The sequence below is a fragment of the Haemaphysalis longicornis genome, unplaced genomic scaffold (assembly GCF_048455015.1).
Source record: "Haemaphysalis longicornis isolate Haplotype H1 unplaced genomic scaffold, Haemaphysalis longicornis Haplotype H1 scaffold_5, whole genome shotgun sequence".
Lineage (NCBI taxonomy): Eukaryota > Metazoa > Arthropoda > Arachnida > Ixodida > Ixodidae > Haemaphysalis > Haemaphysalis longicornis.
In genome coordinates, this window is record NW_027526385.1 from 79,837,869 (window position 1) to 79,850,412 (window position 12,544).

At 50.1% G+C, this 12,544-nt stretch overlaps 1 protein-coding gene across 2 annotated transcripts in view; it reads left to right on the forward strand.

Annotated features, from left to right (window-relative positions):
* Positions 1-12,544, forward strand: part of Mrtf (Myocardin-related transcription factor) — a 234,930-nt gene that overhangs the window by 155,924 nt on the left and 66,462 nt on the right. The gene's annotated exons all lie outside the window — the stretch shown is intronic.

The window sequence follows — 12,544 nt, forward strand, 5'->3', positions numbered from 1 at the left end:
AAACTCTAACGCACAGCAGCCCTCTTCGAGAAACCGAGGATATTTCTTCGGGGCGCCGGTGAATAATTGTTCGAACGCGCAGGTTTTTTCTCGCTTCGAACAAGCTCTTCCTTCTCGCTTCCCCGCCGAAGTAGTGGCGGCGTTGAGCCGTGATGACTGTAAACCCTGTAGAAGCGCCACTGGTGGTGAAGAGTCGTTTGCCGCTTCGCTATTGGCAGTGTTGGATCGAGGCCAGAGACACGTCGCTGAGGAGTGGTAAACAACCGTCCGCCGTCGAATTATGCGCCCGATTTCTTGTTTTCGCTTTCTTTTTGGTTTCGGCGCTTCTTAGCGTCTGTCGATTTAGTTTAGTCGTTTTTGTTTTGTGTTATGACGTGAGAAAAAAAAAACGGTTAGGGGGAGGGCACCACACGACTGCAGTGTGCGACCACGCACTTTTTCTTTCACCGCGTCAACTTTGCGTCTATTTGTAGAGCGTTTGCGTAATTGGCCGCGTCTGAGCGCGGGAACTCAGTCGGAAGGTATGAAAGGGTACGAACGATCCGCAGTTATGTGTGTATATACACTTAATTAAGTTCGTACTTCCGTACGTATATGCATACACATCTACACGCACACGCACGCGCACGCGCACGCACGCGCACGCGCACGCGCACGCGCACGCGCACGCGCACGCGCACGCGCACGCACGCGCGCGCGCGCGCGCGCGCGCGCGCGCACACACACACACACACACACACACACACACACACACACACACACACACACACACACACACACACACACACACACACACACACACACACACACACACACACACACACACACACACACACACACACACACACACACACACACACACACACACACACACACACACACACACACACACACACACACACACACACACACACACACACACACACACACACACACACACACACACACACACACACACACACACACACACACACACACACACACACACACACACACACACACACACACACACACACACACACACACACACACACACACACACACACACACACACACACACACACACACACACACACACACACACACACACACACACACACACACACACACACACACACACACACACACACACACACACACACACACACACACACACACACACACACACACACACACACACACACACACACACACACACACACACACACACACACACACACACACACACACACACACACACACACACACACACACACACACACACACACACACACACACACACACACACACACACACACACACACACACACACACACACACACACACACACACACACACACACACACACACACACACACACACACACACACACACACACACACACACACACACACACACACACACACACACACACACACACACACACACACACACACACACACACACACACACACACACACACACACACACACACACACACACACACACACACACACACACACACACACACACACACACACACACACACACACACACACACACACACACACACACACACACACACACACACACACACACACACACACACACACACACACACACACACACACACACACACACACACACACACACACACACACACACACACACACACACACACACACACACACACACACAGTCATAGACAAATGAAACGCGATCCCGAATATATGAACCAGCAGAACATAAAAATAGTGCGATCTCTTTCCATGAAAGTCAAAATGACGCGTGGCTTAATTACGATAACAGTTTTCAAATGTTGCTTTCCGATATACAAATAGCGGGCCATTATTGGACCTCTACGAACAGTATTTTCACGTTTTGCGTGTTCTGGTTCATATTTTCGTGTTCGCATTTCACTCCGTGACTGTACATACATTTATACCTGCATACATACGTACATACCTGCAGAAATAAGGGTTGGCAGTCAAGAAAACCTCGGAAACAAAGGGGAGGATGTGGTAGGTAATTGAAACAGATAAAGAATTTGGGAAGAAACAAAGAAAGTAGAGAAAAAATGCCCGCCGGGTGGGATCCGAACCCACGACCTCCAGAATACCGGTCTGGTGCGATAACCACTACGCTACCAGCGGGGCTATTTTTCCCCTCTACTTTCTGGGGTATTTATGTCAATGTAATATTTTCCTGTGCTTGGGGGTGGTAGCCAGCGCCACTCCGACTTCTCGGGGTGAAGGGGACCTTCTTTTTAACCCCCGGGCCGTGACTCGAGTGTCTACGACATGTCGAGAGTGGTCAACCAGCGTTGAACCCTCTTAAGCTCCCTATGGCACCAAGACTGCCAGAACAGAGGCCCTCGCTATGCATATAGCGAATCAGAATAGGAAATGAGGGGCTCGTTGGAATAAGACAGAAATAAGGGTTGGCAGTCAAGAAAACCTCGGAAACAAAGGGGAGGATGTGGTAGGTAATTGAAACAGATAAAGAATTTGGGAAGAAACAAAGAAAGTAGAGAAAAAATGCCCGCCGGGTGGGATCCGAACCAACGAGCCCCTCATTTCCTATTCTGATTCGCTATATGCATAGCGAGGGCCTCTGTTCTGGCAGTCTTGGTGCCATAGGGAGCTTAAGAGGGTTCAACGCTGGTTGACCACTCTCGACATGTCGTAGACACTCGAGTCACGGCCCGGGGGTTAAAAAGAAGGTCCCCTTCACCCCGAGAAGTCGGAGTGGCGCTGGCTACCACCCCCAAGCACAGGAAAAAATTACATTGACATAAATACCCCAGAAAGTAGAGGGGAAAAATAGCCCCGCTGGTAGCGTAGTGGTTATCGCACCAGACCGGTATTCTGGAGGTCGTGGGTTCGGATCCCACCCGGCGGGCATTTTTTCTCTACTTTCTTTGTTTCTTCCCAAATTCTTTATCTGTTTCAATTACCTACCACATCCTCCCCTTTGTTTCCGAGGTTTTCTTGACTGCCAACCCTTATTTCTGTCTTATTCCAACGAGCCCCTCATTTCCTATTCTGATTCGCTATATGCATAGCGAGGGCCTCTGTTCTGGCAGTCTTGGTGCCATAGGGAGCTTAAGAGGGTTCAACGCTGGTTGACCACTCTCGACATGTCGTAGACACTCGAGTCACGGCCCGGGGGTTAAAAAGAAGGTCCCCTTCGCCCCGAGAAGTCGGAGTGGCGCTGGCTACCACCCCCAAGCACAGGAAAAATTACATTGACATAAATACCCCAGAAAGTGGAGGGGCAAAATAGCCCCGCCAGTAGCGTAGTGGTTATTGCACCAGACCGGTATTCTGGAGGTCGTGGGTTCGGGTCCTACCTGGCGGGCATTTTTTCTCCACTTTCTTTCTTTCTAAATTCTTTATCTGTTTCTATGACCTACCATATCCTCCCCTTTGCTTTCCGAGGTTTTCTTGACTGCCAACCCTTATTTCTGCCTTACATACATACATACATACATACATACATACATACATACATACATACATACATACATACATACATACATACACACATACATACATACATACATACATACATACATACATACATATGTGCAATGGGCATACATACATTTTGCAGCGAAAGCGTGTAAAGGAGAGCGAGTAGACGAGGAAGCAGGCCACTAGAGTGAGTGGGCGAGGAGTTGGACGAGCGGGCCACAGAATTAATAGTAATCTAGGCGGGGAGGGTAAAAGAAGCAAAGGTTACATTCGTGGTTGTAGCATTCCTCTGCAGGCTGTATGTGTATGTTGCCTGGTTGCCTTCTTTTGTTCCCTAGGGAAAAGCAAAAAGACGGAGATTATTGTATGCATAGGTACTTCTGTCGCTTATCCAGCTATGGAAGTGTTATATCAGTTCGTTCTGTGAAACTCTGTTTCGGATTACTGTTGTCTATTCTATTTCATTCGTAGTGTTCCGACCGCAACGCTTTGCCGAAGCTGGCTTCTCCTCAGACCCAGCCGGTGGCGGGAGAAGCTATCTTTCAGTAAAATTAAACCCGTTTTGGCTTACTGGTTTGATTCATTCCTACTTATCCAACTTCTGCTTGTCGAGAGGGCCAGTCGAGTCGGGACTGCACATGGTTACCTGAAATGAGGAACCACCCCACCTAAACTTAGCTAAATAAGAAAGTTTTCTCCCCCCTCTCTCTCTCTCTCTCTCTCTCTCTCTCTCTCTCTCTCTCTCTCTCCCCCTCTCTCTCTCTCTCTCTCTCTCTCTCTCTCCCCCCTCTCTCTCTCTCTCTTCTCTCTCTCTCTCGCTCTCTCTCTCGCTCTCTCCATTTGCAACGCCCCGCCGAATCTTGCTTTGCCGCATGCCTCGCGAGTATTGGGAGAAGCTATCTTCTAGCGCAATTATGGAGCGGCTGTGGGAAGTTGGCGGTAAATGAGGATTGTTACGGAATCGAGCGAACTCGTTTGGAAGGAGTCGTCTAGCACACAATAAAATATAAAGTAAACACAGAAAAATTTCAAATCCCCCCATCTAACGGCCACGATGATCGAAATGCGAAGCTTTCCCGCGTGCGAAAATCAAATGTCGAAGTTCCGAAGTCAAAGCCGCTGCAATGAAAGTCCAAGCGTCAACGATCAAAGCACGAACTGCCTGCAAGTCGAAGTCCAAACTCAGATGACAGGAAATGAATCCCTCACGAGAAAGCCGAGAATTTATCGAGACTGCAAATTAATCCCTCCGACACCCATCGTCGTCGTTAGACCATGGTCATGTACAACCCACTGTCCACTTTAACTCAGCCAAAGTCCAAAGCCAACGCCGGCGCAACGAACCCAAAGGAAAATCTGAACGACCTGAGTGTGATGAAGGCGCAATCGGATAAACGTCGGCTTCTCTAACTCGAGAGACTCAGGTTGGGTTCCGGCCACGGGAAACATTTTTTCTTCTTGTTTCACCGTCATAACCGTCATCATGTGCGCTACCATTGTGTAAAGCTGGCTTTACTGCAGTCCGTTTTGGTTAAGACACCGCCGTGAGCGAGATCAAGAAAGCTAAAGGGGCCAAGAAAATGTAGCGATCGAGGAAATTGAAACGCTGATTTGACCCGCGAGGGACACAGTTCACAGCCGGTCGCAGGCAGCGCCCGCTGCGACGCCTGTGGAGCTCCAGGGACAATATACCATCTGTTTTGCCAATGCCTCAACATTTGCCGGGAGGGGCGCACTTGCCACCTAGCTCAACCGATTGGACAATCGTTTTTTTTTTTTTGTAAGTTGAGGCAATCTTAGGACGTCACTCCGTACCATCAACTTCGCTTAAGGCGACCAACGTTTTTGTCCGTTTCCGTGATGATACAAGTTTGCATGAACTGAACGTCTCGAGTGCCTGAGAAGACGTCTATGAGTGTTCACGCGATTTATCTCCTATTTTTCCCACTTCCACTTCCCTACTTCAGCGCGCCATACCGGGATCTACGTCTTTCCGTTCGCATTGCTCCTTCTGCCTTACTGTTACGCAGCGGCAGGGCAAAAATAAGGGGAACCGTCGTTGATTGTGAAACTATGTAGTTACAAGATATCGGCGATGCAAACTACTTACAATTCGGCCATAACAGCTTCAATAGAGTATTTCTTTAAAGTCAATTAAGTATTTCACTTGCATCATGAATATTACCGCCTGGCAAAGTTCAAATCTGGTGACGTGCACATTGGGAAGAGGAAGGGGAGGAGAAAGGGCGTTAGCCCTAAGTAAACGTTGCCACATCCTGGGCTCTATAAGCGAGCGCACCGCTTACTGCGCAACAACATTTCGCCCCGTCCAGTCGAGAAAAATAACCGTCTGCGAATGTAAAACATATGTCGATCGCGTGATGTCAGATCTGAACCTTAGAGGAGAAGGCCAAACAGATAGTTTGCGCAACAACATCCGGCACTTCGCTCGATGTACAAGAACGGCAACTGTTTGGAGAACACATTTCGCCACGTTTGGTGAACCCGATACTGCGGACGGACGTACGGACGCTGCCAAAAAGGGCTCCTCGTGCGACCAGACCGGGGACGTCAATCGGAGGGTTTGTCATCGATTTGTGTAGCTGCCTGCCTGGCGACCGTATGTTGCAAGCGGAGTTCCGAGGCTGCGCCCTCGCCTGTGGTGTCCCACCAACCACGATGGGGCCAGCCTTGAAGCGACGGGCGTTGGGTGCAGGCGGTGTTTACAAAGCGCCTCCAACACCTGTTGGGGACGGCGTCGTGTTCATGACCGCGTCGGCTTCGCGCGAACTCCGCTTTTAGAGTCGACGCTGCCCGCGATTCGCAGCGGGTTAAGCGTCTACCTCCCACGTCGCTTATCGGTGACGATCACCGCTTCGTTTCGGATGGGGGACTTTGAGTCACCCCCTTCGTCACGAGGACAGTCCTTGAGGGCTCTTTCCTCGTTTTCGTTTAAAGCTTTAGCGTTTCTATGTGTATTGAGGGAGGAAGCCTGTCGTTCGTCTGTAACGTTCGGAGAGAGAGAGAGAGAGAGAGAGAGAGAGAGAGAGAGAGAGAATTGTCATTAATGATACTGGTGTGGTTAGCCTGGCCAAGGCGCCTAGCTTGCTACACCAGATGTATGAAAAAATGAAATCAATGAACAGATGATGATAATGACACGCTCATTAAGAAAGTCCTGTTTAAAGAGTCTGATCCTGTGCTTCGCAGGAAAGACAGCAGAGCTTTTGTCGCTCGAGATGCTCGTTTAGAGTTCGACCAAGGGCCTAGCACGTCACTTAGAGTTAGTCCTCTAGAAAGCGGACGACCCAAAGACACCAAAAAGGGACATTCTAGCTGTAACGTTCTATACTCTGCATTTTAGAGGCGTAGCCCCGGGGCTGTTGGCGTCTCCTGTCGTCGTCCGTTCTGTAACGTTCGGTGTGTCACTGTTGCCCTATAAGAAAACGTTGTGAATGAAAAATCGAAGCCCCTTTCTTAATGGAAAGATTGTTAAAACGCGAAGCTTTCTCCCGTGAAACCTGAGTCAAAGTCAAAGTCCAAAACCTAAACTGATTCGACCCCATTTTTGGGACGTCCTCCCAAGAACTCTTAAGGACTTCGGATTGACTCCACATAGTGTAAGGTACCTTGTATTACCCGCATGCGATGATGTGCCATATGATTGTTTTTTTCTTTTCAATCTTACTGCGTGGTCTATTAAAAACGCGAATGCTAGATAAACGCACCGTGCCTGTGGTTTCTTCAATATCACACTTTTGCCAAGTGATCATTAATCTGAAAGATGTCGATGATTCTCTCCCTGACTGGTTTCCCCTCCTTACTAGTTGTTCACTCTTGCCCCAGTTTTAAACCGTGTGCATAATTGTTCGTTTTATTTAGTGTAATTTTTCATCTTGTACTCAACTCATTTGAATGTGTACATAATTGTAAATATGTGTTGTAAATATCAATTCCTACATTGACTTTAAGGGCAATAAAGTCCATGTGAAAAAAATGTCCACCATATTCCCGTAGGGGAACTCTGAGTAGTATGCGAAGCAGCCATGGGGCCGACTCAAGTTTCCATTAGTTTTCAGTTCGATCGCGGCGTTGCGGGAGGAGAATGAGGGAAGCCGCGGAGCTACAGTGGCGCCCCCAGCGGAGTATGCAGCGGCTACCGTCGCGCCTCTAACCCTAAACTGCTTCGCATTATCGCGCGCGGAGTCGCAGGTGTTGCCATTCGTTGCGCAATCCCGGAAAGGAGAGGAGCTTGGGAGAGGAGAGGAGGAATGCCGGAGAGGAGAGTAGATGAGACAAGGAGAGGAGAGGAGGGGGAGGAGGATGCGCATGCGCAGTGGGGGTGTGGACGCCGCACAACGGCGTCCGCACAACGGCGGAGGGAACAGGCGCGACCATAAGCTGCTTCGCATCTAAAAAAGGAATGGCGCAATCAGATGCACGTCGCCTTCACAACGCGAGGCACCTAGGTTCGATTCCGACCTCGAGAAAAGTTTCTTTGTTGAGGCGCTTTGTGTCTTCGCTTATCATCATCATTGTCTTGTGAAATACATTTGTTAAGGTTGGCTTTCCTGCAGCGCGTTTATGGCGTAACGACTTGGAGAGAGAGAGAGAGAGAGAGAGAGAGAGAGAGAGAGAGAGACAACTTCATTACGCGATAATGTAAGAGTCGTTCCTCGGTCCAGGAGCCCATGTACTTTGACTTTGGACTGTGAAGACATTGGCTTTCTACCTGACAAAGCTTAGCGTTTCAACCTTCTTTCACTTCACCTACGATCATCGTCGTCGTAAGAAAAAGTTGGCTTTCCTGCAGTGCGCTTTGCTTTGGATGGTCGCCATCAGGCAGGCATAGAAAGCTTCGCTTTAAAAGATCCCAGGTTCGTTATAGATCTATAAAAGACCACCTATATTGCCCCCGAAACGGTGTCTTTACAGTGATGCGTCTGTGTATAGTGGTGAGGCCGACTGTAAGGAGGCCTATTGTGTAACGCTCCGTAGGGTTAACGGGGACTTCACAAGCGATACACCTCACAGCTTGAAATCAGACACTTATATTTCTGGTGGGAAAGTGTGTTCCCAACAATGCATTTCAGTACAATAGTGAAGTTTATCTCAAAGGCGCTCGGTGATTAGCTTATGTCGGAATACATGGCATCTTTAAGCATTTGATAAACACGCTAGGGTTTTTATACATTGATACCAGACTCGTACCCCATGCTTCATCAGCGATGGTTTGTTTTGGTTGAAACTTCATTTAAGTTGCTGGTTATCTTGTTCGCAAGCGATAGTTTGAAATCTTGGAAATGTCATGGATTCAGCGCTGGGGATATTTGAAGTCATCACTGTCGCTATCACCGCCAGTAGTCGAACAAGTTATAGGCTTGGTGGTGTTCTGGTCTCCCGAGCTCTCGTTGTTACCGTTACGCAGAAACCCAAGGAGGGGCCCCTGAGCGGAGTAAAGTGAGCCGTGGCTGTTTGACCTTCTGCGGTTGCGCGCGTTGTATGAACAGCTCTGCGTAAAGGAAATGAATTTACTTTGCTGCGTTGGTGTGGAACGCCAGTAGATTTCAGCGCATGGAACTGGTAATGAGGCAGCAGGTGATCTGCGGAAAAACCAAGTCCTGGCCACTCGGAGTCGGAGATTCACATGGCAGTATCTTGCAGAAAGTTCTCGCTTCGTCACTGCTGGCGTGATAACTCGGGGATTCCCATACTTTTCTTTCTATAAATGAAATTCCGTTTGTTGTTTTTATTTACGGTAAATGCGAAATCTTTTCGCCTGGGCCACGGTGTAGCCTGGGTGTACACTGCCTGAACATACACTCGAAGTGTTCTGGGGTAACCCTCGTGCAGAATCAGCCTGGCACTTTTCCATTACTGCTGATAGGTTCTTCCCGATTTGACGACAGTCCTAAGAAGCCCGTGAAGCAAACCTCTACAGAGGAGGCTCCATCAGAGATAGTGTATTCATAAGTTTACGTGACATTGAATAGGCTTGCAAATTATATCTTGTCACTATTAGATTACATTTGAAAATTTGGTGGCTCACACTCGAAGTCGTCTCGGCCAACAGAATGCACTTATTTTAAAGAAGTATTGTTTTCTTGCCAACATTTTCGCCGATTTTGTTACGTTGTCTGGAACGACCCGCCGGCTACAGTGAGTATGCAGACGCGTTTGTCACATATACACTATGCATCATTAAACACAATGTCGATATAACCCATGGAATTATTTTGCATTTAATTCTTGAAACTTCCGTTTAGTATTATATTGCACCGCAAACCAGTGTCGTCGACAGTTCGGGAATCGACCTCGAAGGGCGCCGGACATTCCTTTTCGCTCAGGTTTCGACTGAAACAGGAACTAGACGTCGGCTAAAAAGTGTAATGATGGTTCAAAAAAGATTAACTACACACTGTCGCCTCAAATTAAAGTGAAACTTTTACTTCAGTGTTTCAGTAAGTAAGTTGTAGCTGCATTACGAAGAAAATAAAAATCTCGGGCTATCTCCACTAACGTGAAACTTGGGGAGGGGCGAAGCCCGAAGCATGCACTGTATAAGTAGCGTGACTTTGAAGAACGAGGCGTTCTAGTGCGATTCGTTGTAAAACGAGTGTCCCGCTGTTTTTTTAGTAAGCGTTACCTTCTAGCGCGAGGCGTCGACGAGTTTCCGGATGTTTTAGTACTGTGATTATATGAAATTACGATTATGACGACGGCGACGACGACAGGAGACACAAAAGGCCCCGGGGCTTCGCCTCTAAAAGGCGGAGTATAGAATAGTCTTCACAACTGTTAGCAGCCCAGGCGAAGTAATATATGTTTGCAGTAAAAGTTGAATTGCTTCATCTGATTTACTGCCGTGCAGAGGGTATTTGTAACGGTTTCGCACCGCACAAGCTTAAACCGTTCAATTCGGATGCCTGGACACAATGGTCTCAAGAACAGGGTAGACCAGCGTCGTCCCTGTGGGCGACGACAACATGCCCCTTGGCACGCTGCAGAAAGCGAGAGAGAGATCTTGAAGTATAAACTGTCAGTCTAATCCGTCCTGGCGGAGCGTGCCACAGGGAGATACTCGGGGACTCTACTGGGCTTGGAAGAAGAAGACAGAGACAGCCGCTTTCGCATCGCCGTCGCTGCCAGCGATAGCCCTTCTGGTCGGCAACGAGGGAGCGCTTAGCAGATTCCTTCCCTCCGCCTGCCGTGTCCGTTGGCGCCGTCGACACGGTCTCCAGAGCGCCCCGACCCTCCCACCGCTCGGCGCAAGGCGCGCCGCCGATGCGCCAGCGAATGCGACCTCCGGGTGTCAGCGCTTCTGCGCCGACTGCCGTGCTCGAGAGAAGGCGGCTAGGGCCACAGGTATACACGCTCACAGACGCACACAAACTCACAAAACGAGCCCACGGCTCCCCCCCTCCACCCGACCACGCTGCGGTTGTTCTGTGGAGCGCCCATCGTGGACGGAGGGGGGAGCCACCACCGAGCCCTGGGCCCCGTGCCAGCGGGGCGCTATTCCGGGACGCCAAGATGGCGGTCGCCGGCGCGAGCGGCCGGCGGGCCTGCAGGGCCGCCCTGTGATTCAGTCGCCTCGCAAGGCTGCCTCGGAACGGGGCCACACGCTCTTCTTTCTCTCCGAGCTCGGGGTGGGTGCCTGGGGCCCGCACACCTCCGTGGACTCGAGCACTCAGCGGCCGGACCTGGCAAGCCCACTGCCGGCACGAGTACCGGTGGACGACTCGACCGCTCCTGTGGGCAAGCACCGTGGATTTGCTCCGTCGGTGGCGCGTTCCGAAACCAGCCACCAGGCCGCCCACTTGTCCATCCTAGAGGAAGCCCCGGTGTCTTCTTGACCGTGTCTCGGGACAGCAGGGCCGAGACTCGCGTGTTTTCTTTTTGCGTGTGCGGCGGGGCACGTCGTTCGCGCTCTCTCCGGTGGAGCTTCTCCGGATTGCGCGGCACCGGTGGTCGCTGGTGTGTTTGTCTCTGCACTTTCGGCATCATCGCCTCCTTTTCAACGGTTAGTGCTCCGGGACACTACCACCGAAGGACTTCTTTGAAACGATAGGCTGCCGAGAGGCTAGATTTTAAACCAAATCAATCCCAGCTGTCACGCTCAAGAGACCGTTGCTTCATCGAGCCTTGTGAGCTACTGACTTCAGGACTCTCTCGCTGCGTGTGAACACAGTTCCGCGCGATAAACATCCTCTGGCACATGTTCCTTCCTATCGGCCCATCGCGAGCACTGGCTTAAGCACCTTAGGTTTCTGCAAGCCTATCATCCGAAGCCACGGTGGACTCAAGTGGCTACTCCGGTTGGCGGGATTCTCTCGGAATTTCCTGGATGAAGCACTCAAGCCGGTAGCGCGCTGTCTGTACAAGAACCGCCGGTATCCTCGTCTCAAATCTTGTCTATGAACCATCTGTTTGTGATCGCCGCTACGTGTGCATTGGATACGCCTCGCCGTAACCGTGACATTTTTTCAGTCCTGCCTCCTCACCGGGTGAAGACGGACTCTGCGTTTGGATTATTTGGGGACGTTCCATCGGGCCAAGCCTGAGGTCACTAGGGGTCGAATCACACGTGGCCCCTACAAACGCAGTTCTGGATTGTGGTGGCCCGACAAGTTGGCTGTCTTACAAGCTCAAGCTACGCAGCGTACTTTCTGCCTTCCGAAGTCTTGGCAGGTGTCTTCGTCCGGCAGCTGACATGCACCGACTACAACGGCTACCCGCCTTAGTAAAAAATAATTAGGAAATATTTGGTGCGGCAGTTCCAGTTGCCGTTCCACTTGCCAGTTTCAAGTCGTAGGTTGAGAAGTGCGTTGCGCGAAAGTTGGCTAGCTGTGGAGCCTGAGGGATTCAAGTCGGTCACGTCATATCATGTTGCTCGGAGATGTCTTGTGCGGAAGTGACAGGCTGTAAACAAGGCAGCGCAACAATCGTTGAACAAATCACCGGTTGCTCGTCAAGGTAGCCTTTTCCCAGAAGGCCTGTCAGGTATTCATACTGGACATTGGAATACTGCTCTGTAGTGAAGGGCATAAAACAAGACACTTCGTACCCTCGATGCAGCAGAAGAGGAA